This window comes from Rhinolophus sinicus, linkage group LG07 (genome assembly GCF_036562045.2).
Source record: "Rhinolophus sinicus isolate RSC01 linkage group LG07, ASM3656204v1, whole genome shotgun sequence".
Lineage (NCBI taxonomy): Eukaryota > Metazoa > Chordata > Mammalia > Chiroptera > Rhinolophidae > Rhinolophus > Rhinolophus sinicus.
The window spans coordinates 118,770,229-118,796,424 of record NC_133757.1 but is presented as its reverse complement, the minus strand read 5'-3'; the positions used below and the strand labels follow the sequence as shown (position 1 = coordinate 118,796,424).

At 38.0% G+C, this 26,196-nt stretch overlaps 2 long non-coding RNA genes across 2 annotated transcripts in view; one reads left to right on the top strand and one right to left on the bottom strand.

Moving 5' to 3' along the window:
- Positions 1 to 26,196, top strand: part of LOC141572833 (uncharacterized) — a 380,091-nt gene that overhangs the window by 284,817 nt on the left and 69,078 nt on the right. The window lies entirely within an intron of this gene.
- On the bottom strand, positions 3,078 to 7,598 carry LOC141572832 (uncharacterized). The gene is made up of 2 exons (XR_012498325.1): positions 7,407 to 7,598; positions 3,078 to 3,477 (listed from the first exon to the last, which is right to left on the bottom strand). It is a non-coding gene; the product is annotated as an uncharacterized LOC141572832 (long non-coding RNA).

The window sequence follows — 26,196 nt, the reverse complement described above, 5'->3', positions numbered from 1 at the left end:
GTACATTTGGCTTTCCAGAAGCTGAGTGATCTTCTGGCACATGTACACACAAAATCATACAACAATCACAACCTCATCTGTAGCTCAAAGTATATTGGTTTTCTGTTGCTTCGTAGAGATACAAAGATGTTTTTTTCCTTCAAGTTTTTTTCTTTTTTTTTTTTTATGTTTTTTCCATGTGCTGTGTTCTTATGAGTACCGTCAGAATGTAATGTAGAATTAAGGTTCATTTCTTTGCTTTGTTCAGTCCTCCTATCAGGGACAGATTTTCTTGACATATGGTTGGCATTTGAGGTATATTTTCTCTGTGTTTTCTAATATATATGGTTCTACAATTGGAAAATTATCCTCTGTAACCCAGGTGGTATTGTACAGAATGAATTCGTCAGTATTGATTTAAGCAGTTGATGGTTGCACTGTAGAGTGAAAGTCATTGAGTTGTATCAAAGGGCTTTCAGTAAAAAGCGATTGGTTAAGCCTGTGCTAAAAACAGCATCTTCAAAAGGTGTCCTGAGTAATAACCTTAAATTTAATTCTGAGATTTCCTCTGCATTATTGCATTGTGCCTTCTCATTAAGTTAAGACATTTTAAAAGAAAACAAAAAAGGTTTTGCCATGGGTGCTTGCTAAGCATTAATTTCACTATGCAAGATTTTTTTCTAGTAACATAAGTTTTCTCAGCGGGCATGTGAGTTTGGTGGATATAATAGTAGTCAGCTTTCTTAGAGAAATAGCACAGCGGTCTGTTCTTCTGTTCTTGGGTTCCTATTTTGGGGACAGTTTAGAATAGCCACTTGCTACAATTTTCTTATAAAATAAGAAAAACCTTTATATATTCCGGAAGCCTGTTTCAGTTTTCTAATTTAGAATTATTCACATTCAATAGTTTGAATCTATTGTTTCAGCCATGATTTTCATGGATTCTAAGTGAACCAAAATCTGTGAATTTTTATGGACACCAAATTTAGGTAGCTATTAACACATGGCAAAACTTTGTATTTCCTTTTGTTGGTAATGTTACCTTGACTTACATTATGTGAGAGGACTCTGTTCCCCAGTGGACCTTAACTTGCTGTGGTTTGTCTTTTCTTCCATTACACTTACTGTATTTTAATCTAACTTTACTTAGTCTGCATGGTTATTATTTATTGTCATCTTTCCCGCTAAAATCTAAGCTCTATGAACACAGGAATCCCTGTCCATTTAATTCAGTCATATATCCCAGATAGATGGCACAGAGAGGGCACTCGGTAAGTTGAACAAATGAATCTGTTCATTTGTACAAGTGTGAAAAATAATGGTAGTCTTTCAAAGAAAATCACTTATTAAGCAACAAGTATGTGGATCTCTGTGCACTATTTATGAGGAAGAAATGACAGGTAGAGGATGTTCTTAATCTATAAGAGTTTACTAAGATTAATACTAAATGAAAAAAATATCAAACATATAATATGATTCAAAAGGAAAGCTCAAAGTCAGTGAATTTCCGATTTCTTCTGACAGAGCATCAGGAAAAGTTTTCTGATAGGCACCGGAAGTGACAGCAGTAGTGTCAGATGTGTTCAGTAGAGCTTTTTTCACCACTAGTTTCAGTAGGAGGTTTGGTAACCCTCAGAGCCTTTTGTCCTGTTCTCAAGGGCCATGATCTTCTTCGCAGTCCACTTCGTACGGCAGATATACAGTAGCCATTGTGATTTTGAAATCTTTTTTGTTGTTGGTCACTTTTTCATTTATTAAATAGTCATGACATTTTGCCTGTAGGTCATCAGTGGATGTTCAAGTATTGTGATGTCTCCTAATATAGATAATTTCTGTTTATTATTCAAGTCTTAGATTTTTTGAGCAGTTTTGTAAGATTTGTTTAAAAGGACTATATCTCTATATAATTTATATCTATAACTACTGTATTATTTATATATATACATATTACATATGTATGTATCATATGTGCATGCATGTACATATTATATATACAAAAATATTAGGTTGGTGCAAAGGTAATTGTGGTTCTTGCAATTTTCAACCTTTTAAATTGCAATTACTTTTGAACCAACCTAATAGATACATTTAAATGTATAAATTATATTTATAAAATATATATTTGTGAAAATAAGTCATATATTTATAACATACATGTTTACATAAATATGTCATCCATTTATAAATGGGACAGAGGGAGAGAGAAAAGGACAGAGAGCTATTAGGATCCTATAATCCTGTTCTTTTTTTTTTTTTTTTTTTTAATTAAATTTATTGAGGTGACAATTGTTAGTAAAATTACATAGATAATCCTGTTCTTTAGAAAGCACCTGTCTCTGGGGTTCAGAGAATTCTTCCCATGAAGTACTGTGTGGCTGCACAGCTATGTGGTGAGGTTGATTGGACCACATGGAGAACTCTTTCTTGTGTATGTTGGAAACAAGCAAGGGCCTAGAACAAAAGCAGGTTGAATGAACTGATGGATGTTAGCTAGTTCTCTAGGCTCACAAACTATAATCATGGATCTTGTGCTCTAGTAGGGAACAAAGACAATGAGAATCTACACAGAAAATTCAAGTCAGAGCACAAGAGACTCAGGAGAGCAGACAGAACTCCTCCGTGTCCTGAGCCCCTTGCCCTGTCATTGTTGCCTGGGTGTCTCCAGAGGGGAAGTGTGGTCAGCTGTCCACCTGACAGCCCCAGCTCCATGGGAGAGACAATGAGCAGCGGGAGGGGTAAGTGACACAAAAACAGTGAGATGACTGTTTTTTTTTTTTTGAAGGAGCAGTAGTTCCCAGCCTTGTTTATGTCTCCAGACCCTTGGAAATACAGAGGTCAAATACTGACCATCATCCAATGGGTTCTGAGCCCTACTTTATGTCCTTGAACCTGACAGATAAGGAGCAATCCCTCTCCTCAAAATGGAAGAGGCAGCAGAACAGCATGGCAAAGAAGCCTCTTTTCCCTGGAGCCTGACATTAACAACAAAAATTCAAAACAACAAAATGTATATATATAATAAAATTTCAAGTTATAAGTTAAAATACTGGGGGAAAGTTGATGTTAAATCTTCAAAGGGAATAAACAGAGACTGAAAGTCAAACAGCAAAATCCTTTGTTTAGATTTTAGGCAAAAAACAAATTCCATTTACATCATAAATAAACACAAAGGTATTTTACATCTTTCTCATATTACAGAAATAAATTTTATAATAGGAAACAGCATATTTTTACACGTTAACAAACAATATGCTTTAGCTTGTGTTGAAGAAAACAATTGCTTAACAAATGAGTCTGCTAATTTGCAAACTTCCAGAGTACATTTGGCTAAGAACAGAGCAAAGTGAGGGCTTTACAAATGCAGTGGGAGGAAAGTGAGAACTGAGACCACCCTCACTGACCCCTTTGCTTTTTCTTTCTTGCTCTTTTGCTCCCTTCTCCTTTCTCCATAGGCTCTTCTTGTCCCTGGGATGGCAAGGTCAATGTAGATTGTGGCCTCTGAGAGGAAATACACAGGTCACATATTATAAAATTTCTTCAAATAATTGTGACTTTAACACATAAATGCTAAGAAACAATAACAACAACAGATTCATTACCTACTACTCAATTTTGTAGGCCTCATGTTCTTTTCTTAACACTGAGCAGGTTTTATCAGTTACATTGCACATTGGGAAGCTTTCTATTCCAATAGATAATTATCTAAATGCATTTTGCACACACTGTCTTCAATGTTTTATTCATTGTTTACAACTCATTATATTAGATCCATTTCTGATCAACTGTTTATATAAAACTAAAGAGATTGAAATGTGTAATCTGTTTCCTAGTGAAGTATAGTAATTGATGTTCTATTGACTTAAAAAGTGTACATGCCTCTTTAAATACATAATTTTATTATCAGAAATTGAATCATGGATTTTGGGGACTAGGGTTCAGTTTTCCATTATCCACTATATGGAACAAGAAAAAACAAAACAAAATGTGTGCTGTAAAATTATATTACTCGTTTCTTATATAACATGTTTGGTTACTTCTGGGGTTTATTTTATTTTTAATGTGATAAAAAAGTTTTCCTTTAAATATGCTTCATTTCTAATTGAGAAGGAATAACTTCTTGCACTGCCCTTTTGCGTTTAGTTCTGAAATAAGGGGGTAGAGAAATATTCCTCCGGGGAAGCTCAATATTTGGACACATGCATCTGAGATTCACTTTCAGAGGGGGAAGAGGGTATTGTTAAAAATTACAGATTTTATGTGGTTACATTGAGTCTGATTTCATATGTGAGTGTGGTAGGCACCCTCGAAGATGCCCCTCGTAGCCTCCACCTTTTGGTCTTTGTGGCCTTGGGGTATCCCATCTGTCGCCTCGAGGAACTACTTATAACCAATAGAACACAGCAATATTGAGTGGTTATTCCCATGACTATATTACACGATTCTGTCTGTGGCTTCTGTCTATGGCTAGCTACATCTCTTTATTGTCTTCTTGGCTTGAAGGCTTGGATGTAGTCAGCTGCCATTTAGTAGGACCTCATGTGGCAAGGAACTGAGAGTATCCTGTGTTCCTGAAACTGCAAGGAATGGAGGCTCTCAGTCCAACATCCCTTAGGAACTGTATCTTGCCAACACTGTGTGAATGTGGACTTTTTCTCGAGTTAAAACTTAAGATGATTGTAGCCCAGAAACACTTCAGTTGTGGCCTGTGAAATACCCTTGAGTAAAGGATCCATGGAAGCTGTAAATTGTGTGGTAAGCTGTTAAGTTCAGGGTATATATAGGTATAATAGATCATTAATACACAGAGATATAAATATATCCCTTTATATTGCCTGCAAGATTATGAGATAACAGGATATTTCATTATAGTTTATATAAAATCAGATTTTAGAATCTATAATTAATGGGAAGATAAATATGGAAAATTATCATGCTAAATACCATACTTCCATACTTAGCATGTTTTATGCGTGTGCACGTATTCTAATGCAATTTGCATTATTTTAGATTCTATTATATGTGACAATTGAACTGTGCATATTATTTTAGAATAACCTCATATCTGTATTTCCTAGAGGTTGTTCAGTAGTGCATACTATTTGAGGCAACAGCTATTATAAATCTTATATTTTATAAACAGTCTTAATTTCAAAATTCATAGCATATGGTTTTAAAAAATTAGCGTAGATTAATGGCTAACTTCTAAAATAAACAGAAGAGCAATTTATTTCACAGTGACACTGCTGTTTCAGTGTAAGAATGTTGTGATAGTTCCAAGATAATTCACTCATATTCTGAACACAAATTAGAAGGGTTAAAGCTGTCGTCATGACATGTGGCCCATCCAAACATGTGCTTCCTGCTTTGCTGAAGCAGGAGAAGCATGCCGAGCAATGGTATTTAACATGCACAGCTTATGTTGGACTTTGTGTGACAACCAAGTGACGATGATAGATCCAAATGCAATTCTGACTTGGAGTGTCAATTAGGAAAATGGCAAAGGCCTTTCCAACATTATAAATTACTCTGTGAATGCCAGTGATAAAAGCTCTCACTACCAGTAATTTTGCATGATTACAGTTTGGACAAAAGATAGCTGATGAGGGTGAAGCCTCATATTTATGAAGCTAAGAAATATTTCTCACTAGATATATGACTTGAGCATGATCCCAACAGCTTCTATGGCTCTAAAACATACCCATGCCAAACAGATTGCAGATTTAAGCTACATTTTCTGATGTCTTTAAATGACGGCCATAGTAATTTTTTGAGATATTAATATCCAAGTTCTTAACATTTACATAGCAGACTATTTTCTATGAAAAGACATCTATGCATGTCTTGATTATCAGTTACATCAGTTACTATGATAAATGATTCATTTTCTATTTATTACAAGATTAGCTGCCTCTTCAAAATGTCTTAGAATATACTGTCAGTACTATATTCTGTTAGCTTTAGACTTTAAGGAAAATGTGTATAGCATGCATTTTATTGTGACAAACAAGTAGCAATCCTTATGATTAAATTTGTAAAGTATTTTATGATACTATAAAATATAGTACAATTCTGGACTTCCTACTGCTCATGGTGTGATATATTGTTTGCTGACACATGTGTTAAAACTATCAAACATTCTTCAAATAATTATCCTCAAAGTCCATCACCATTTGACTTTTCCACTATTGCTTCTTGAGCCTGATCTTTAAACACGGAAAATTGTAAGGATTAGTGATAATCTGATAGTTTTGCTTTCTTTAGATTCATAAAATTATAGTTAAAAATCACCTTAGATTTTGTGAAGTTCAAGCCCTGCATTTTCCACCTAAGAAAACAACAGCTCAGAAAAGTTAAGAGACTTCTTTGAGGTCAATAAATTGGAAACTTCAATAATGTCATAAAAAGTCAAGGTCCATTAATAGACCAAAATGTCTTGTTGAAAGACAGAGTTCGCCTCATAAATAATTGCTCTTCTACCATCTCTGAATATTTAGTATCCAGTCAAAAAAAAAAAAAAAAAAAAAGAAAAGAAACCACTCTAGATATTTCAAGCAGAGAAGGGTTTAACTCAGGGTATTGATTATAAAGGTGTTAGAAGATGCTGGAAAGGCCACTGAGGAAGGAAGATATTGCCAAACAGAAAATAACTGGCTTCCTCTCTCCTGCTGTACTTCCAAACTTCCATCAGTTGCCCACTGGGGAAACTTGAAGGATGACAAAAGAGTCCTGGAAATGTAGCTTGCAGACTTCAGCTCCAGAGGTACAAAAAAATTATAAAATTTGATTGCAGAACTGACAGTCAACAAACAGGGATTACATAGTTGGAAAGAAGTTCTCTGCATTTCAACAAAAGTAATATATGCCCTGTGTTCTCTGTTCTACGATATTTCCAAAGACGTAGCATTTTAATGATTTTGCTTAGTGGTCCGGTTAGGAACGACAAGAGGGGATGGGTTAATTTTCAATTCATATCCAAATAGAGAAATTATATTTCCAGCCAAATGAAGTACACATAAATATTCCTTCCACTTATGAATGCCTCGAGACCCCACCCCTTATATACCATGGATAGATACTTAGAGTAGAGAAAAATGGAGCATTTCTCTGTGCTACCAGGATTTGGCTGCATCCCCACACGGAGCTTCTCTTTGGGCCGTGTATTAACCCTGAAGCAGCTCTCAGGTTTGGAAATTTCTACGAAATAGAATCTACTCAACAAGGGCCAAATTAGCAAGAGGGTTTTTAGTGAAAATCACCTAAGACAGATTAAGGAGAGATCCCCTTCAAAATTTAAATTAGACATTTCATTTAAGCCTTTCTTCTCAAATAATAGCCTTCTTAAATAATTTCCACACAGCCTCTAATATCCTTTTCCTGTCTCTTCAGAGTAATTTAGGTCTCCCTTCACATCTTTAAAATATACTCACCAGCAGACACAGAGGTCCTTCAGTCCCCACTTCTTTGATCTCCATGCTGCAGTTTGGCTTCCCCAGGAAGAAGACTCCAAAAAATAGAATTTTTTGTGTAGGAGGTTTGCTGGAGAATGTTTTTGGGATCAACATTTGTAGGAGAGTGAAAGAAGCAGGAGGAGAGAGAGGTAGGAGGGAGACTCAGCTGCAGTCGTCACAAAGTCTTCACTCTATTTCAGAAAGATCTCAGGACCCAGCACAGTTATGTGAGGATTCCTGTAAAGGAGCTGAGCTTTGACGTCTCTCACATAGAACGGTCATGGGATTCAGCTGCCCCATAATGGTGGTTGAATTTGGATGAGGGGGCTTTCTTCAGTCAACAGTAGATCTCAGGTGGGGACACTCAGCTGAGATCTGTGAGCTGTTAACACTCCCAGGATCTGGGGGAATGGGTACTTTTGTCCTCAAAGAGAGTTCTGGGCTTGAGCCACAGTGTCCACTACTAGAGGGAGGCAGAGGTAGATATTATTGTATACCAAGAAGAAAAGTGGGAATTTGAACCATATTGTCCCAACTTTCAGTGAGCAAACATTTTTAGCTCTTGCAAAATCTAACACATTCTCTCTGAGATGATGCTAATGAGAAGACTTAAAACAATTACTTATGCCCTTGTCCAGACTTTCTATCTCTTGTATGTCACCACTTGCTCCTCAGTTCATGAGTTGCGGCTTAAGGCATCATTGAGCTACCCATTGGAGACCTCATTACTTAGCTCACTTCACTTATTTAATTACGGAGTAAATCCTTGCTCTCTCTTTTGGGGCACCTTCTCCACTCATCCTAGCCAGGTGGGAGCTCTTCTGTGTCTTTTAAATCTTCAAGGCTTTTCTTTCTTTTTTTTTGGGGGGGGTGTTCTATTTTTTTAATTAAATTTATTGCAGTTACATTGGTTAACAAAATTATATACGTCCCAAGTGTACAATTCTGTAATACATCATCTATATATTGCACTGTGTGTTCACCACCCAGAGTCAATTCTCCTTCCATCACCAAATATTTGACCCCCTTTTCCAAACTCTTCTACCAAATCCCTCTCCTTTTACCCTCTCGTAACCATGAAACTGTTGTCTGTGTCTGTGAGTTTTTGTTTGTTTGTTTGTTTCTCTTTTGTTTGTTGCTTCCAGTTTTATATCCCACATATGAGTGAAATCATATGGTTCTTGACTTTTTCTGTCTGGCTTATTTCACTTACCACAATAATTTCAAGATCCATCCATGTTGTTACAAATGGCAGTATTTCATCTTTTCTTATGGTCAAGTAATATTCCATTGTATATATGCACCACATCTTCTTTATCCAATCATCTATGGAAGGACACTTTTGTTGTTTCCATGCCTTGGCCACCAGGAATAATGCTATGATGAACATAGGGGTGCATAGGGCTACAGATAAATGTTTTCAGATTTTTTGGGGTAGATACCCAGGAGAGGGATTACTGGGTCATATGATAATCCTCTTCGTATCTTTTAAGGAAATTCCATATTATTTTCCGTAGTGGCTGCACCAGTTTACATTCCCACCAGCAGTGTATGAGGGTTCCTTTTCTCCACAGCCTCTCCAACACTTGTTATTACTTGTCTTGTTGATAATAGCCATTCTAACAGGTATGAGGTGGTATCTCATTGTGGTTGGATTTGTATTTCCATAACAGCTAGAGAAGTTGAGCATATTTTCATATCTCTGTTGGCCGTTTGTATGTCTTCTTGGGAGAAGTGTCGTTCAGGTCCTCTGCCCATTTTTTAATTGGATTGTTTGTTTTTTGGGTTGTTGAGTTGTATGAGCTCTTTATATATTTTGGATATTAGCCCCTTATCATAGGTGTTGTTTACAAATATCTTCTCCCATTTGGTTGGTTTATTCTTTATTTTGTTGAGGGTTTCTTTTGCTGTGCAGAAGCTTTTTTGGTTTGATATAGTCCCATTCATTTATTTTAGCTTTTACTTCCCTTGCCTTTGAGGTCAAATTCATAAAATCCTCTTTGAACCCAAGGTCCCATAAGTTTAGTACCTATGCTTTCTTATCTACAATGTATTGTTTCAGGTTTTATGTTTTGGTCTTTTATCCATTTTGAGTTAATTTTGGTATATGGTGACAGATAGCAGTCTAGTTTCATTCTTTTGCACATGAGCTTTCCAATTTTTACAGCACCATTTACTGAAAAGGATTTCTTTTCTCCATTGTATGCTTTTGGCTCATATATGTATGTGTGTGTGTGTGTGTGTGTGTGTGTGTATATATATATATATATATATATATATATATATATGGTTTTTAACAAAGGAGCCAAAGGCATACAATGGTACAATGGAGAAAAAACATATATATGTGTGCATATATATATATATACACACACACACACATATATATGTATATATGTATATATATACATATATATGTGTATATATACACACATATACATATATACATACATATATATATATATATATATATATATATATATATATATATATATATTTTTTTTTTTTTAATCTTTTTATTTATTTCTGGGTGCTCAATTCCTTCTCCATTGGTCTGTGTGTCTGTTTTTCTGCCAATACGATGCTGTTTTGATTATTGTTGCTTTGAAGTCAGGGAGTGTGATACCTCCAGCCTTGTTCTTTTTTCTCAGGATTGTTTTGGCTATTTGGGGTCTTTTGTGATTTCATACAAATCTGAAGGTTTTGTTTTTTTTTTGTTTGTTTGTTTTTGTTGTTGTTCTATATCTTTTTAAAAAAATGCCATTGGGATTTAGATGGGGAATGCATTAAATCTGTATCTTGCTTTAGGTAATATTTAGGAGTAAACTTAGCAAAGGATGCATAGGGCCTATACACTGAGAACTATAAGACATTATTTTAAAAAAAATGAAGAAGACATAAAGAAATGGAAAGATAGTCTGTATTCATGGATTGCTTTCAATATAGTCAAAAGACTTTTCTTGAAACTTTAAGAATAAATAACACTTTATGGCCAGTATCTGCAAAATTAGAATGCAAAAGTGTCTGGGTGAACTGAAGGAATTCATAGCCTAGTTTTCTTCCAGAGCTCCTCCAAATAAGAAATTCAGTCACTCACATACCCCTGATCCTGAAAAGATATGTTGCCACCAGCGTGCACTGCACTTAGGGTTATTGACCTTTGGGGGGTGGGGGAGGAATTTATCTACTGTTCCCTGCCCCCACCCCTCTTATTCACGTAGCCAAGACACCTCAGAACACAACACCTCTACTCTTAGTTATTTCCTCACTGTGCTATCAGAGTAAAGATCACATCAACAGTGAAATATTTTATAACATGCTCTTCTCAGTGTTGCAAAAACAAATGCGGATATTGAGGGTTCCTTTGATATATTTTGCTCTGAATGTCTCATATACTTCTCAGGCCTTTCGTGGGTTTAGGGGTATGTGTAGCTTCCAGATATTATTGGGGGCAAAATTATTCACACTACAAGTGAATTAATGATCTCTGACATTGAATGACCCCAAGCTTGCTAGCCTTCTATTCAGAGATGGGGAAAATGACTGCTGTGAGTCGATGGGACCTTACTTGTCAGGAAGGCAACCTCAGCAGCTCTCGAAATGAAATAAAACATGAGGTCAAAACTTTTCTGTTCAATTTTGCTGTGTGAGAACAGCCAGTGCTGCCTTCCACTTTTGAACCTCCAAAATAGCTCTTCTAATACTAAGAATCTGAAAGCTCACTTCTGTCGGTGGAAAAATATAGGTTTCTTGAGAAACTTTGTTATGCATCAGTGTCAAAGAAGCTTGTGCAGCCGGCCCTCATTTTCCATATCCTTCCCACTTCACCTTATCACAGTGTGTCCTGTAAGAAATCTCTCCCGACTTAACATATATGTGCAAGTTTCTTCTCCTTGATGCTGATGTCTGGTAAGAAACTTGACATACAAGTCTCTGCACTGTTCTCATTACTGAAAATACATTCAAGTGCTGTCAGCCATCGTGACAGACACATTTGTGAATTTGAGAACCTAGATAATCCTAATGGTGACCCCGAAAATAAATGTCCCAAATGTCATTGCTTCTCCCTCTGAGGCCTGCCACCTATCTCATGCGGTGGCATGTGTGTTCCACAACTTAGTCTCTCTAATCTCTGGCACATTTCTTTTTTCACTTTTTTGTTATAGCACATAGCTTCAATCATTGGTTCCACAATCTTAAGAGCTAGCCACACACAATTCTATTTTAGCAGATGAAGAAAACATAGGTCCTAGAATCAACCAAAGCATAACTCCCTCTTGAGGGGAATGCTCAAAATCTTCAGAAATTTTGAGTCTTTCAAAGCAAGAGTTCAAGACCAATTTCAAGCCTATGACTTTGTGGAAGGTTTTTGGATCCTCCCAAGTTACCTCGCAGAATGGTCTACAAAACATCGTATCATTAACAGTACATTCCCCTGACCTCCACAGCAGCAAGATGCCAAGTCAGGGACATGTCTAGAGCGCTCTTATGACATTGAAATCAAATGCCGAGGGTAATTGTTCGATCCAGAGTCCCATCTGAGAGTTTAACAGTCATCTTGAGAGATGTCTCCCGGATGGTGATCGAAAGCAAAATGCTGCGTCTTAGTTGTGGTCTTAATAAGCAGCCCAGATATGACTGTCCACCTAAGGGCAGCCTCTATTTTTGCCCTCTTCCAAGTCTGAAGCACATCCCTGATGTATTTGGATTACCCCAACATGCAAACTTGTGCACCAGCTGGTGGTGAGTGAGAACAAGTTTTTCACTGGAGTACAGCATAGGGAAAACAGGTAGTTGGCACGAACAGCTCATAAAATTTCATTTCTAAACTTCCTCTCTCTCTCTCTCTCTCTCTCTCTCTCTCTCTCTCTCTCTCTCTCTCTCTCTCTCTCCCCCTCCCTCCCTCCCTGCCTCCCTCCTTCTCTCTCTCAAAATCAGGCTTCTTTCCAAAAGTTATCTCAATGGTTTCTAATAACTAACTCAGCCTTTCTATCTCTCCACTTTCCATCAAATTTTCAGCCACTGTTTATCCCCTCCTTTTTTTTATAGAGCAATTCAACTCAAATTTACAGTACTATTTTCTACCTACCATTTTCTGACACTCCAGCCTCCCAGCTTCCAAAGAAGCTTATTAAATTATTAAATACTTATTGTTCATTCACTTGATATTAAAGGAAGTTTCTAAAATCTTCACCCAACATAAGTAGATCTAATTCTAGAATATGGGATGGGGTGCAGTATCCTACTGGTAACAAGGAAAAATAAAATTGTCTTTATAATCTTATATCAAAAGTAAGCAGTGGCAGACATTGTACACAAAGACGTTTTGTGGTGCAGAGAAGGAAAGTAGCCTTTAGCAAGAAAATTAGGAAGTGTTTATAATCAAACTTTAAGAAATTGCAGACTAAAAATTAAAAACCTTTAATATGTATATGTAGTAAGGACTAAAATTAGAGCAGTCTGGACCAGTTATCACTGGTGACTAAAAAGAGACAACACAAGGAAACAAGCAGAAACAATTTTATCACATTGGCTGCTGTGTCATTTGTCTTCCATTTTTATTAATCAAAACATAAAACTTGAAAAGTTGTTTATGATGTCAGATGACTCAGGCTCATAACATTGAAACAGAGTGTGTGTGTGTGTGTGTGTGTGTGTGTGTGTGTGTAATATATGGGATATATATTTATATACATATATATATCATACATGTAGGGCAATATATATTGTACATATTATCTATATCTATATCAGTCTATATACAAGTATCTCCTTATATCTTATCACAAGAAATTCATTATCTTAAAGATAACTTCTACATATGAGGAAATGGAATCTCACCTATGAGAATACATTTTCATATACTTCTTACCTATATTTTTGGGAATCTTCAGTTCTAACTATTCATACTTTGGTTTGTCCTCACTTGACTCTTGATGGCTTACAAACTATTTGTACTCTGTCATCACTGAGATTTTTCTAAAACACACAGTTGCCCTGTGTCCCCTTTATGTCCCCGATCCTGTGGAACAGAAAGCCAAACTTTGTAGTGTATCCACAAAGGAGGTGCTCTGCTGTTTTCGTAAGACTGACATCATTCTTCCCTTGCTGGGTAACAGGGTTTTGATTTTCCTCTGCAATTTACCCCTTCTGCATTGTAGGTCGTCTGGTTGAGATGCAAATCCTGTAGGATATTAAAACAAATTTTCTGATGTACGTCCAAAGAACACCTGTAGTTCTCATCTGACCAACATGAATCCCCACTTGCTCGATTTTACTTTTGTGATTGTTCCTCCCACAATGCATGCAGCCATCTTGGAGTCAGCGACCAGATTGGGGACATAACTCACTCCTTCTGGGAATTTAAATTTTGAGAACAATGAATAGAAAAGTGTTAAAAGGACTGAATCCAGCCTCCCAGACTGTTCTTTAGTTCTGGTTACCTATTGCCTCTGATGAAATCCTTTCACCTTATCTTAAATTTTTTCTGAGGATTCGGTCCTCAGATTTTACTTTGATTCTGAGAGACTGTCGTGCGGGGGGAGGGGGGGTGTTTGCTCGCTGCGCCATTTGTCACTTGGGGTGGCCTGTGGTGTCTCTGCTCCCACTCCCCACATAAGAATGCAGGACATGGTGAGGCCAAAAAGGAACACGAAGCCATAGATAGGGGAGTCATACCACTATATTCTCACTGGCGGCTGGGTTGGAGAAACAGGAGGCAGGGGCCACACCGTTTGCAACCCGCACCATTGGCAGGCTCAGCCACCATCTTCTTGCTAGCCCCCATTTTTTCTGCTAGTGTAGCCATGGCAGTTATATTAGTGGCCAATGGCTCACTGGTTACAGCTGACGGCCAACTAGCCACAGCTGATGGCCATCCAATCACAGTTGATAGCCATTTACTACCTGAGCCAGCACCTTTCCACGTGAGGCCAAGAGCCTGGAAACTGCACTCCTGGCTCTGTCCCCACAGAGACATAGCAGATGGTGACAATTAGCTTTGTTGTTTGCTGTTGTTTTTGCATAAGTAAGAGGGTCATTTGCTATTGTTTGCTACCAGGGGACCCTCATTAATTCAGGTTCATGACAGGTACTTTGCTTACCTCTCCTTCTCTATTTCTGACCATTCAACATCCCCTCCTCTGGTAGCACCTACTCATCTCTATGGCATTTTGTGGGGACAGAACCCCAAAAAGCAGTTTTCAGGCTCTTGGCCTCAAATAGAAAGCTGGTGGCTCAGGTAGTAAATGGCCATCAACTATGATTGGACGGCCATCAGTTGTGGCTAGTTGGCCGTCAGCTGTAACCAGTGAGCCACTGGCCACTAATATAACTGCCGTGGCTACGCTAGCAGAGAAATGGGGGCTAGCAAGAAGATGGTGGCTGAGCCTGCAAGCGGCGCAGTGAGGGTTGAGAATTGTGTGGCTCCTGTTTCCTGTTTCTTCAACCCAGCGCCAGCGAGAATATAGTGGTATGACTCCCCTATCTATGGCTCTGTGGGTGTTCCTTTTCAGCCTCAACATATCCTGCGTTCTTGTGAGTGGAGCGGGAACAGGGACCCCGCATGACACCCCGCGTGACAAATGGCGCAGCGAGCAGGGTCTCCCGCACGACACATTTGATGGGCTAATGCTTTTGCTTGGAATGTCTTTCCCTCTCCAATGTTTTTTTATGTGCCTAGCTAGTTCTTATCTTTTCCTCTCAGGTTTGCTTCCCTTGGGAAGCCTGTCCCTGTATCCCTTACCTTCTCCTCATATTAGAATAGGTGCCTTCTCCCTGTGTTCCCATTGCAACACCTTGTGCAGGCTGTAATGGCAGTGATGGCACTCGAGGTATTTGCTTACTTCCTTATCAGCCTCCCCCACCAGAATAAGTGACTCCAGGGGAGGCTCTGTGCCTAAATCTTTGTACCTTCAGGCCCCTCCATATCATCTCCTAGTGAAAAATACAATAAGTGTGTTGAATAATGAATGAGTAGGTGCGCTATTGCTTATTTAAAAAGCTCAGAAAGTCCTAGGTATTGTGATCACTATATATTAGAAAAATCTGATACTCCTTTCCTTTAATCTTGGAGTCATCCTCCACTTGCCCATAAAGTTGAACGTTGACATGCCGATGCAAATAAAAGGACATCGGCCAAAACCCTCTGTTTGAAAATAGTAAATAAGTCTAGATATATATACATACATACATACATACATACATACATACATACATATATATATGCATATGTATCATGTATATCATAAATAGAGTAATCATAGCATTATTGTCCAAACTGCGACAATTTTGAAAGAGAAAGGGGGTCTGCTATGCCAGTCCAACTGGTATTAACTGGCATTATTCTGGCTAAACTGGGATACATGATCATCTTACTTATAGCTGACAAGGCAGAGAGAGACCCAGGAAATATTTCTGTGATGATTGTGTTGATGGTTACAGTATGCCCTGAAGCAGGAATGTGTTTTACCCAACATCTCCGGTCAGACTATAATTCAGGCAATGTAAGGGTAATTTTAGTTTCATTTTGTTTTACATTTACCATCTATCTGGGTTATTTGAAAGACAGGAGCCACCCCTCCCCCCACCACCTTTTCTTCAGGCCCAGATTACTGATGGAAGTTATTTTAATGCTGTTTCTTAGAGAAACTTTTGTTTATTTCAAAGACAGTAAGAATATTTGTTTGCGGTACTGTATGTTCAGGATGTTTGATTGTCTTGGATATATAGAAAGTTCTCGGATTCTAGACAGGCATCTTTTATTTTCACTTGACTTGCAGCCCCATTTTTAGTGAGCCGAATAAAGATTTGTCCTGAAATTCAGCACACTTCTCAATTCGTTATTAATGTGCAGCTGAGGGGAACTTAGGGGGCACACAGCCTTGAATTCATACTGCCAAGTGCTGAAGTAAAATGCTCTAAACATCCTTTGCCCTCTGGTCTGCTCTTTCTCTCTCCACATTCTATATTCCTGTCCCAGTTGGAATAAAGTCTGTGAAAAACAGATATTTGACACTGACTTTACCCTCTGTCCAAATTCAGTGCTTGGAGAAACACGTCTGAGAGTATTCCGATGAACTTTCCGTTGACATTTAAAATCCACTAGACACTATGCTGTTCCCAAGAGGAGCTCTGCTATTGGGGCAAAAATCTAATTTGGCTGTCACAAAATGTAGAATAAATTTGGACATTAAGAAAAATAGAGATCTTTAACTCTCTGGTTAGCAATAATATTGTCTGCAAACAGGAGTCATCGTTTCTCAGGATGCTATAGAGCCCTGGGAGAAATCCAGGCAATCCTTGAAAGAAAGAAGTGTTAGTAGTCCAATAATACTGGAAGGAAATACAGAGTGCCATGAGGTTTGATAATAGAGGGGGTCTATGTGCCTTTGGAGAGCCAATGGAGGATGCAAACAAGAATGTGAACACCAGTGAAAATAAAGTCTCCCAAGAGGCTGAAAAGCCTCCTGTATGACCCTGGTGGAGAGGAACCTAGACTGCCATCCTCATCTTCATGTGTGGCTCCTGGCTACTGGGAACAAAAAAGAAGAATCAGGGTACAGACCAGCGATGGTAGACCGGAAAAATGGTGGCTCTGCTCACCAACAGCTGAGAGGATATTTAGATTCTCTGAAGCCTTGGCACATACTATGCAGGCTTTGGAAACCTAGGAGACTTAAAATCAAGGTGAATAACCCCCAAAGTTTTACATAGAGGTTCAAAAAAGTAATATTTCTGCCAAGGTTGTTATGAGTGGATAGGTTTTGAATGACTCACGCCTCCCAAGATTTCTGTTACTACCTTCTTCAATTTTAATATATGTGAAATTGATACTGTGTTTCCCCGAAAATAAGACCTAGCCGGACAAGCAGCTCTAATGCGTCTTTTGGAGCAAAAATTAATATAAGACCCAGTATTATATTATATTATATTATATTATATTATATTATATTATATTATATTATATTATAATGACCTGGTATTATATTATGTTATGTTAAGTTATGTTATGTTATGTTATGTTATGTTATGTTATGTTATGTTATGCTATGTTATGTTATGTTATATATTATATTATAAGACACAGTCTTATAGTAAAATAAGACTGGGTTTTATATTAATTTTTGCTTCAAAAGACGCATTAGAGCCAATGGTCCGGCTAGGTCTTATTTTCAGGGAAACACGGAATATTGATATTTATCTTGTTAATTAAGCTTTTGGAATTTCTTGTCATGATGCCAGATTAAAACAAATAACATATGAAAAATATTTGAAGTATATATACAAAACACTTTTCCTAATTAAAATGTTTCCATAGAGTAGAATGTCTCCAAGAAGTTTAAAATCCTACGAAATCCTAAAGTATTAAGACTCAAATTTTTCTCTAGCCATAATAGAAGGTATTAGAAAGAAAAGACTACTTGTATTGCCATCTGCCTCTGATATAAAGATCAATTAGTGCACTTCTGAACATATCAGAAGCTCTCCATAAGTATGTGATAAACTGAATATACTTAAATAGAATGGAATAAGTTAGAACCATATCTCAGTTTAACAATAAGTTTATCTATACCTTCAAACTGTGTGCAATATTCTGGGTACTTTGGTAAATTCTGGAGATTCAATACAAAACAGGATTTCTCCTAATAATGCTATTTTTTCACTACCTATTTAGGAAGGCAGATTTAAGAAAGAACAAATAACAATATTTTTCTAAATACAATTAAAAAATAGGTCTAAAGTATTTTGTATAGAGGAAGTCTGTGTTAGTGAAAGATGGGGTTAGGAAAAAAGCTTTATAGAGTAAGTAAGTGTTATAAAGAAAGAACAGTCATTACATAGTCAAGTATAGAGTGAGGACATTTTAGATGGAGGGAAGGATTTATTCTGAAACAAAGCAGCCAAATGGCAATGTGAGTTCCTGGAAGTACAAACAAACCAGCGTTGCAGTGGTTATCCTCAAGGGAGAAAAGAAGCAGATCATAGAGAATCTTTCATGCTATGGTAAGAAGCTTGACGTGGGGCCGTTCACAATGAAACACTTGAGGTGTGGACATCTTGAGGGCATGGCAGCCTCTTTTTTTCATTTTGAATCCCTGCAGTCCAAACAGTGTGTGGCACATAGATGAGCTACAGATTTTTAATTATTTACTTTTGTTATTTGTTTTTAGTGACTGAAGAAATGGATAGGTGGCTAGATCAAGGGTGTATATTGGAGTGATATAGACATGTATCTTACATTTATCTATTTGACTGTTAAGTGTGATATATAGTAGGACATTGCAAACCTGGAAATAGGGAAAACAGATACAAAGCTAATAAAATAGTCCTGGTGAGATAGAAGATTGTAGATTAAGTCAATGCCAGTGAGGTGGCCCAAAGAGTATAGATTTGTTCCATATTAAAGAAATGTGATATTTGGTAATGTGTTGGAAATGGGGCCTTTGGGAGAAAGGGAAGCAGAAGGTAATTCATATTTTCTGACCTAAATGATCAAATGGGTTATCACCATCAGATGTAGAGATTACAAAAGAAAAAATGGGCTAATGGAAACAGAAATGTTCAGTGTAGGTCATGCATTGAAATGACTAGTACTTATGCTATCTGAACTCAAAATCAAGTATCTGGTCAGTCTGAATGGATATCAGGATTTGAAATTTATTTTGTTTGTTCCTGAAAATCACCACTTGTGTTTGAATGCACGAGTATACAAGTGGCAACATGGCCATTTTGAATTCTGATATAATTTATGACTTAGTAGTTTCATATATATTGGACTGGACTTATCTACCCAGCTTATCTACCCAGCTTATCTACCCAACTTATCTACCTACTGGGTTTTCCAAAAGTGGGCAGATACCTCACCAAGTCAAAAATGTGGACTCTGAACTTTTATAAAGAAAATTGTTGAAACAGATTCTTCTCAAATATGCTAGAAATCATTTGGTGTTAATTCCTTGCACTGATTTCTGATGTGTACATATACTTTTCCATTCAAGGCAAGTACTTTTAGGGGTCCGGCAATGCTGTGGCAGATAGGCTCTGAACTGGTTTGTCGTGTCAGTGAATTCTATAAACAACTTTAGAGTTCTTCTATCAAGAGTGTGAAACCATTGTGAGAATTCAAGGAGAGGAGGAGGAAAAGACACAAAAGATTCAGTGAAAGGATTAGAAAACAAAGCCTCATGTAAAAAATGATAAGTACTTTGGACAGACAGGAATGACTTCAGATAACGAGGAAATGCATTAGTTGGCACTCAGAGGTGTCATTCACACTCTGAACAGGACAGGCTGCACGGAAACTCTGACACTTATTTTCTTCATGAAGAGATGCTTGGTTTCTTTCTGTACTAACATTATAATATCACATTCAAAACATTAGTCACATTTTATGGAGGCATTTATGGGTAAAATATAGAGAAATTATTCAAATTTATGGAGAAAGTTATAGCTAAAAAACAACAAAAAAGTGCTCAGTTACTATAGAAGCACAATTCAGAGCTATATAACTTAAATTTGCATTATAATTTTCAATAAACATGGATTTTTGCTTAGGGATAGACTTGGAATCAGTAGCAATTATATTTTATTTTTGCATGTTTGTATGAGAAATAGCATAATAAACTTAGATCTTAAAATTCCTCTGAATAACAACTCCAGTAGGTGTAACACAATAGTAATAGTCATAGCAATGACCACAGAAAACAGAATTTGAGATCCAGCCATAAACTTACTACAATGAGGGTGCTGCGTTTAGAAGATATGCTTCTGAGATTCAGGACATCCCATTGCAGTCAAATATTTAAAACAATGATACCATTAGCCTTTCTACTTTTCACATTTCCAAAACTTTATCTTAACTTTTGTCTTGCTAGAGCTTTGTCTCCTATAATGTTTCCTACAGCAATGGGAATTTAGTTTGCTTATTCGTATATCTGATGAACATTAAGGTAATATGCACAGTATTTTGCTTAAGATTTAAGAGAGATGATAGCACCTCCTGAAGCCTATCCAAAGAGTTCAGATCAAGAGTTTTTAAATTAGAGTTTTTCCTGTGAGGATTAGAATCCGCCCTTATCAGTTTAGTTCTCACTTCTCAATCAGTTTTCCGATACCTCATCTAGAACAGTCTTGATTTATAGTCATATTGCGGGTGTGTTTATTGAAGTGGAATTGGGAATTGTTGTTATGTCCAAACGATGTTTTAGCTCATGTCACTTTATACAGTCGTCTGAGATCCAAGTCTGTTTTGAAGCTGACAGTCTGTGTGGACAACTCTAAGAGTTAAAGACTCCAGGACCCTGTCATGGGGGTTGAGGGGTGGGGGTGGGGGCACCATCTGTGAGATTTACCTCCCGGAGGCTGATCAGGTTCTCACAGCAAATACTGCAGGAAACGTCCTTTATGCTTCAGGCAGGAGCAGCACAAAGGAGGACCTTTGAAATAATCCAGAGCCCTCTGTTCTTCCTAACAAACCTGCTTCAGGAGAAACAACCGGAACCTCAGCTGCTGGGGTATTATATTAGCCTAACCGGCCCAGGGGAAGGGAAATACCTCAGCCCAGTGAGCTCTCACCATGCTCTCCTACTTAAGGAGGGAGAGAAAACGTGCCAAGTTTCTAGTCCAGAGACAAGCTCACTAAAAGCCGGAACTCTAATCACGGACGCCTCCCTCCCCCGACACCTCATCTGCACGTTACTAAAGCCCAGTTGACAGCAGTTCCTTTTACCCGCTCCATCATCTCCAGCATCAAGAAACAATGACAAGGCATGCCAACAGGCAAAGAACCACAGCTTGAAGAGACAGAGCAAGGATCAAAACCAGACACGGCAGGGGTGTTGGAATGATCAGACTGGAACTTTAAAGCAACTATGATTAGTAAATTCAAGACTCTAATGGATAAAGTAAAACAAAGCAAAGAAACAGGTGGCCAGTGTAAGCAAAAGAGATGAAAATCTCAGAAAGCAAGAAAGATACGTTAGAGAGATTCAAAGTGCTGTGACAGAAATGAAGCATGCCTGCAATAGCTTATTCGTAGAATGTATGTGGTTGAGGAAAGGGTACCTGAGTTAGAGGATATATCAATAGAAGTCTCCAGAATTGGAAAGCAAATAATACAAAGACTAAAGAAACAACAACAACAAAAAACACTGATTAACAAAGGGCTGTAGGACAACAGGCCAAAGGACTTTGCAGACATGATTAAGGATCTTGAGATGGGGAGATTATCCTGCATTTTCTGGGTGGGACCAATAAGAGGGAGGCAGGACGGTGAGAATGAGAAGAGAGGTGAAGATGGGAGAAGCGGCGATGTGTGAGTGTGTGTGTGTGTGTGTGAGTGTGTGTGTGAGTGAATGGGTGTGTGAGTGCGTGTGTGAGTGAATGTGTGTGTGAGTGTGTGAGAGAGAGAGAGAGAGAGAGACAGAGAGACAGAGAGACAGAGAGACAGAGAGACAGAGAGACAGAGAAACAGATTGAAAGAAGCTATGCCACTGGCTTTGGAGATGGAGAGAAGGAAGGGGCACTAACCGAAACTGTTAACCAAGAATGTAAGTGGTTTCTAGAAACTAAAAAGGCAGGGAAATGGCTTCTTCCCTCAAGGTCTCCAGAAGAAACCAGCCCTGCCAGCACCTTGACATGAGCCCAGTGAGACTGAATTTGGACTCCAGACCTGTAAGAGACTAAATCTCTATTGTTTAGATCACCAAGTTCGTGGTTATTTGTTACAGCAGCAACAGGACACTAACACTTTACCTCAGTATGTCACAGTGTGACCAGGGGTCTGGTAGGGACACAGTGTGTGTGTCTGTGTGTGTGTGTGCACATGTGAGTGCAGTGTGCATACATACTGGGATGCCAAAAAAATGTATACAAGTGGACACTTTGTTCAACGTTGCTCAAGCAGTAGTTCGCTGTAACCAAAAGTGTCTGGACGCTGATTGGAACCACTTTGAGCATCTCTTGTAATTGCAGAAGTCAAACATGAGTTGTATGCATCTTTTGCTATCGGTATATATTATTACAATTAATACAGTTTTTTCCTTTCTTAAAAAGTGTATGCCTTTTTTTGGCACCCTCTGTATATGCAGACACACTGTATTAACAAGAAGTTGTAAAAATGAAACAAAATAAAGTGCAGTGGTTGTGGTAGCTTGGAATAGGAGGGCACTGACTGCCTACAAGATTAAGAACAAATTCAAAGAGGGATGATGCCGTTTGAATTTATACTTAAAGAGTATATATTAATAATAAATGATGTGGCAAAGCATTCTGGGCAAATGTGACAGCTGAATTAAAGGATGGGGCCGTAAAAGTGTAGGTTACTTGGGAAAAAGTAAAGTTACTACAGATATTGTTTAAAAGTATGTTTGTGTGTATCTGATAGGCAAAGGGTGGGAGTGATTGGATTAAGACCAGAGAATTAGGTCGCAGAGAACTTTCTAAGGATTTTGGATTAGTCTGTGATAAGGAGACATTTTTATTTGTCAATCAGGAAAAAACTCAGGTTTCTTAATTTAATATTTATTTTTATTAAAGTATCCTCTGTCCAGTCTAAAATGAAAATAATGAAGCATAATATTTCATTGCCCTCCTCCCTCCCATCAAATTCCTGCCTCTTGAAGTCAGTCATGTCTGCCCTTTTATTTTCCTTCCAATATTTACCTCCATAATTCCAAATAGTGACTATGCTACAGATTTATATTTTTCAATATAAATTTCCATATCTTCGTTAAAAGGAACATGAAGATTAAGCTCCCTTACACACATCCCTCCTCCTGCATTACTCCCACTATACTTAAATTACAATTTCTAAAAATTAACAGGCATTTAGTGTTTACGTTGTTTGACTTTGTATGCCTTATTTATACTGAACCACTGCACTCCAATTATATGTCTTTTCTTTATTGTAAGTTTTATTGTTTTATATCGACTCTACACCTAGCATTACTCAGCTGCCAACATTCTGATGGAATTAAAAACTGTAAAACTTCTCTTGCAAGGCTAACAGTTCAGTTCCTATTCTTTTCTCCTGGGAGACATTCCTCCCGAGGGCTCAGACTTTCTGCTGCTGTCTGGACAGGCTGAGCTCTGCATTGTGATACATTTGTGACTTTATGTTTTATCACACAAACTAGGACATCTTGGAGAGTGAACGATGTATTATTAAAATTACATCAGTACAAGTGTAAACCAAGGCTGCCTGGCACTAGCTAGATGCCCTCTGTGTCTTGCCTTTTTATTTTCCTGCATCCAGTACTGCATCTCTTCCTCTTTCTTGGTATTTTTATTTGCTTTTATTTGGTCTGTTCTCCAGTGTCCTCTGAGAATAGTGCATGAGCATAGACTTCTCACTTTACGTTGTGGGTTGCCCTGATATAGTACTGGAGAGGAAGTCATTTCCTATCAGAATTCTGAGGACATTTCTTCATGCTTTCTAAGCTTCACGGTTGGGGGTGAGAAGTCTGAGCCATTTGGAAACCTTAGTCTTTGTATTAAACTATTTTTTTCTTTTCAGGAAGATGTATATATCTTTTGCCTCTGGTGTCATTACATATTACTGTACATAAACTCTATCTCTCCCGTCCGGAAATATTGATGACTTTCTACTTATACTAGTTCTGAAAGTAGAACAGAGGGTAATGTTCGTTCTTGATGATTAGCTGAGAATGGACTTTTGGAACACCTACCTTCTCGTCTACCTTTCCTTACTAATGGAGAAGAAAAATTCAATAGTACCTAAGCATAGTTGCTTGTATACAATTTGTGAAAATATAGGACAGTTGGAGGAACTGTCATTCATTGACTAATCAGATTCCTATAGCACACCATGAGTGATTCTAGAAGAGTTTTGTGTATCCCTCAGCATCATTCCCTTCCCACTTTCTTAAATGAAAAGAACAAACAAACAAAAAAAACTTCTTAAGGATTATAAATTTAAATGCAAAAAATAAGAGCTATCCCATAAGTGGTGTCAATTTGCTCATTCAGAATTGTTGTGAAGGGATGTTACTGTCCCAGTGGACTTGTCCAGAGACGAGAGGTCTGTGACCCACCCATCACACATCTCATCCTCTCCCCCTTCCTCCTTGCAATCGCCTCTCTCTCATCTTTAGTTCTTTGTCCTCTTTGGGGCTTTTCTTTATGAAAAATATTATAAACAGGTAGAATCATAAACAGGTAGATTGGAGGTAAAATACATTTGTTGATGTAGGGGAGTTTTGACTTGATGAAATTTATTATAAAAAATGTTACCCAAAACTTTAATCTCTGTCTGCAAACTCATTGATGAAGACAGGGTGCTCAGCTTTTAGTTGTTCCTTGAGTAGGCAACTTGTTTTGACAGGTTCGTTAAAGTCCCAGAACTCCCTTTTCTTTTCAAGTCCTGGGTTAGAGTTGGACACAATTACACTTTGCACCAATTTGGGAGGCGAAAGTGATACAATGGCCATAAATCTCTAAGAACCTTTCAGGTAGGTACAATGAAAGACAGACACACAAGTACCCAGTGGGTCACAGCTTGTCTTGCTGTCCTGTTGCACCTTGATGTCTCCCTCCTGACTGCCAGCTTCACCGACCAACCCAGCCCCACCACTGCACACGAGGGTGGGCCCACAGAGGCAGTGGCCACACAGAGCCAGCAGTTTTCCATGTACGCCTTCGCCAGCCGTCCTTAATGGTCCATGCTCTGCTTCCCAGACTTCCCTTTCTGATTCTACCTGTCCACTCACACATGGGCTTCAGGAGGTCTGATTTTCCCTTTTCTCTGATGTAACTCCCCCTCTAGACCTTTACTTACTACCTCCTCTCACAATTGCGTAAGATCTAATTTCGTTATAACTCTTTAGTTTAAAGCTATCAGAATGGTTCTACTTCTCTAGTATTACCCTGAACATTACCTTCAGCCAAGTCCATTGTTTTCCATCTTTCATATTATTAGGTTTTAGCTCAACATGCAGTTGCCATCTAAAGACTGTATTTCTTCACAGCCTTGCTTGAAGTTGGGACCTGTAACTAAATTTTGATATGAGCAAAGATATATGCAATTTCTTTTTTATTTACTTAAAATTGACTTGGTCTCCGCATTCCCTGTCTCCTGTCCAATGAGACTGAATATGACCTATGGTGACCCAACTATAACATGTAAATTATGGCCATATTTAGAGCATGGTAGAGCAACTAGAAAGAATGGGCCCAGATCACTGAATGATTGCTGGAGCCAAGCTGTACCGCTAGAATGGGTCTCCCACCTCTGTCTAGTCATGTGAGCATAAAAAGAACAATAAATAAAGCTCTATTCTCTTTAGATTTCTTAGCTCAGCAAACATAGCCATACACTGAATATTATGGGCAATGTCACTAAACCCTAGTGATTTTTATGTTTTTTCTGTGGAGCTCTTTAGGTATTCTCCTGTTGCTGCTGCTCCCTGAATATGTACTTTTTGAGTACATGGGCACATGTGTGTACACATGTGTACACACACACACACACGCACACACACTTACACACTTACACATATACTGAATGCAGAAGGATGAGGAATGACATCTCAGACCAAAGCAGAGGTTATATTAAAAGCAGGTAGGCATGTACCAGACATTTAGCCTGAAGGCTTTGGCTAGTATTTCCTAATGTAATAAGCTATTTTGACTAAGAACTGCTAAGTTTCTGCAGGGAAGCTCATCCTGGACCAGGTTTCCTTGACTGTCCTAGAGGTAGGCGAGTATTATGATCAAGCTGTTTTTAAAATAGTATACATTTACTTAATGC